At 25.3% G+C, this 3,229-nt stretch overlaps 1 long non-coding RNA gene across 1 annotated transcript; it reads left to right on the top strand.

The window, feature by feature from the left end:
* LOC147807046 (uncharacterized) lies at window positions 1-418 on the top strand. The gene is made up of 2 exons (XR_015435485.1): window positions 1-140; window positions 171-418. It is a non-coding gene; the product is annotated as an uncharacterized LOC147807046 (long non-coding RNA).
* Window positions 419-3,229: the final 2,811 nt, after the last annotated feature.

Here is a 3,229-nt window from a genome sequence, read left to right as displayed (position 1 = left end):
GCAGAGCATATCATTCAAAAAAATATGAGCTTTTATTTTAGCTCTAAACAAACAGTTGATCAGACTGTTATTTTATTTACCTAGGTTTAGTCATCCCTTTTTCATAAGGGGCAAAATTATCATCTCTTATATTTCAAGAGGCAAAATTTTCATCTCTTATATTTCAAGAGGTAAAATCATCTCTTTTATTTCAGAGGCAAAATTATCTAAAAATGCAGCATGTATATCTATATTTTTATTTAAATTTTTTTTTTTTAACCTTTGAACTAACTAATATGATCTAGAAAGCATGTGATCAGGATTCCAACCTGAATTTTTGTGACACAATGTATTAACAATTATACTATCACAGCTATCTAGTATTAAATTCAAGGTAAAATAATTTTATAGTTTTTTTTTTTTTTTTTTTTTTTTTTAACCCTATCAACTTCTGAATTAATGTTATTGCAAGCCTATGATCAGGATTCTAACCTGAATTTTTGAATACTTGATGCATTGTATTATCATTTATACTATCATGGCTGTATATTATATTCAAGAAGATAAAAGTTATTGTTTTATTTTTTATTTCTTACTGCATCAAAATATTCACTTCTTTTTAATGAAGGAATATATTATAGTCATATTATATTCTCAATTATTCTTATCTTGATTTTCATGAATGTATTTTTAGCTCAGTTGGACACTAATTTAATATAAATTAAAATACTTAAAAATTATTCGACAATTGCATTGTTCAAATCAATAGAATATTTTCTTTTCTATATAACAAAATTTCTGGATTTATTTATGTTTTGATAAAACAAAATATTCGTGAGTAACTATTTGGATCAACCCTATTGAATATGCACTTGCATTGAATGAAATAGCTTACTTTCTAAAGAGAAAGACTATTTGTGCTCAATATAATAGCTATTGTAAAATTAAAAAAAAATATTAGATGAATTATTTATTACTATGTTCATTTTATTAAAAATATCTCTACGTCATTTAATGAATTTTAATTACTTGGCACCTAGTAAAGAAAATCACCATAAATCATTCCGCACGGACGCCTCCATGCAAAACAACAGCAACAATGAGACAGTTAATGAAATTTTTAATTAAAGAAAAAATATAGATTCTGAAATCTTTAATTCTCAAATTTGCAAACACTCATACCAACCTAACTTCTAAAGGATTGGAATATCAGATTAATATGGTTTCATAAGATAACAAAAGTGTGTAATTGTGTGTTTATTATTTTACTTTATAATTCTTAAAAAAAATCTGGGTGAAATTATGTTACACTACTATAAGTACTGATTAAGAATCACTTTGGGATAACTTAATCCTTATAATACATTTTAATAACATGTTACTCTCTATTGTGCTTTTGTGTAGATGTCAATATTTCTTATTTAAGTATTGTTATCTTATTTGAAATTTGCAACATTTCAAAAAAATATAGAGAGTTAATTAGTGATATTTTTTTTTGAATACTTCAAAATAACTTAATTAGCTTGAAGCCAATTTAAATTGTAAAATTTAAGTGTGCATAAGGGTTTATAAATATATCATTATTATTATCAGTATTATTTAAAATACATTTCTGGTTTAGTTTAATAACATTTGTAAATAAACAACAATAATTTTAAATATGCACTTGAGATAGATATAGTATATCATTTTATGGCAAACAGTATAAAATCAATTTCTTTTTATTGTAAAATTGCAATTCTTGATAATGATCTTGATATTGATAATGGTATTAACGGTAACATATATAATGTTAAAATGACCAATTAAATCAGACAAAATTGAAATTCTTTTTATGAACAATATATGATATGAATATTTTAAGTTCTGTTATTCTTAATTAGATAGCAAAATTTGATTGCAGAAATTAATCTTTGAAAATAAATTTATACATAAGTAGAATGTCAAACACCTCACGATCTGTAAATACCAGATACCTAAAGAAACTCCACATGCAAATTACACCTAACCAACACTATAATCATTTCTTGTTTTGCTTTGAAGAAATTGTCTGTTATATGAATACAAGAATTGAAGATATTTTTCAAATTAACAAAGTTTGCTTACTGGTCAAATCAGGTGCAAAAACACGAAAGCTCCCATAACATCCACAAAAACAAAACGTAAGAAAGTCGGAAAACACTCTTTCTAATTTACCAAAAACATTTTCTTCGAAAACAAAAGTAGATTTGCATCATTCTGTTCAGACATTAAAATAGTTTAATTCAAGAGTTAGCAATTTAAATCTTAACTCAAATATCATTTAATAGAATAATCAATGTGGATAATAAAAAGCTCTTAAATGTTATTGCTAAGAATAAATAAAAATTCTTTAAAATCACTGAAAACTTCGTTAATGTTCATTAATAAAATACGTAACATTCGATTTTTTTTTATAGAAAATAAAATATGGAAAAATTGATTTGACTTATCATTTCTTTTGTATATTAATTAATTACAAATCCCTATCACTGAAATAAAAATATAAACTAAATTATTCAAATCTTGTGAAAATATATTCGTTTCAGAATTCAAGTTAGTTCCAACAATAATTCAATTTTCAATAAATTCTTCACCTGTATAAACATCACCAAAAGGCTAATAATAAAATCAAATATGCCGCTTAACTGGATAAATTACAAAATTTCACGTTGTAATTAAATAAAATTAAAAATTTTCTATTATATTTTTAACTTCTAAAAAAATTTTAAGTCAAATGCTCTATCAATTTGTCATACAAAAATTTTAAATTCAATTAAATGTTGCAAACATAAAATATAAATAATTGAAAAGATACGTAACGGATGACTGTTCGATGAAATCCTGATGAAAACGAAATCAAAAGCAAGACGAGAGTTGAAGGAAACACAAATTTAGTTTCTTCTTTAGTATCTTCTTTTCTTCTTATAAATTAATAGATATTTCTTTCGAGTAGCGTAGGAGGGGGAATGTCGAACATCAGACGAAATAGAGCATCGTAAACCAAGCTTCATCCAATTCCATACGTTTTCGCAGCATTCCAAATTCTCCGCTAAGCATGAGCTTCAGTATGAAGTAGCGGTTTGAAGTAGCCGTGAAGATAAAAATTATGAGTTGAAGATCAGCATATAACCCAATATCGCTCCTTGTAACTAGGCACCATTTTATGAAGATAGGATTTGTAATCTGGGTACCAATTTTATGGAGAAGGATGATTTAGTGTGGATGGAGA

Source organism: Parasteatoda tepidariorum, chromosome 7 (genome assembly GCF_982258835.1).
Source record: "Parasteatoda tepidariorum strain Cologne lab strain chromosome 7, Ptep-v5.0, whole genome shotgun sequence".
Lineage (NCBI taxonomy): Eukaryota > Metazoa > Arthropoda > Arachnida > Araneae > Theridiidae > Parasteatoda > Parasteatoda tepidariorum.
The sequence above is the reverse complement of the archived record's forward strand: the minus strand, read 5'-3'. Positions and strand labels throughout refer to the sequence as shown.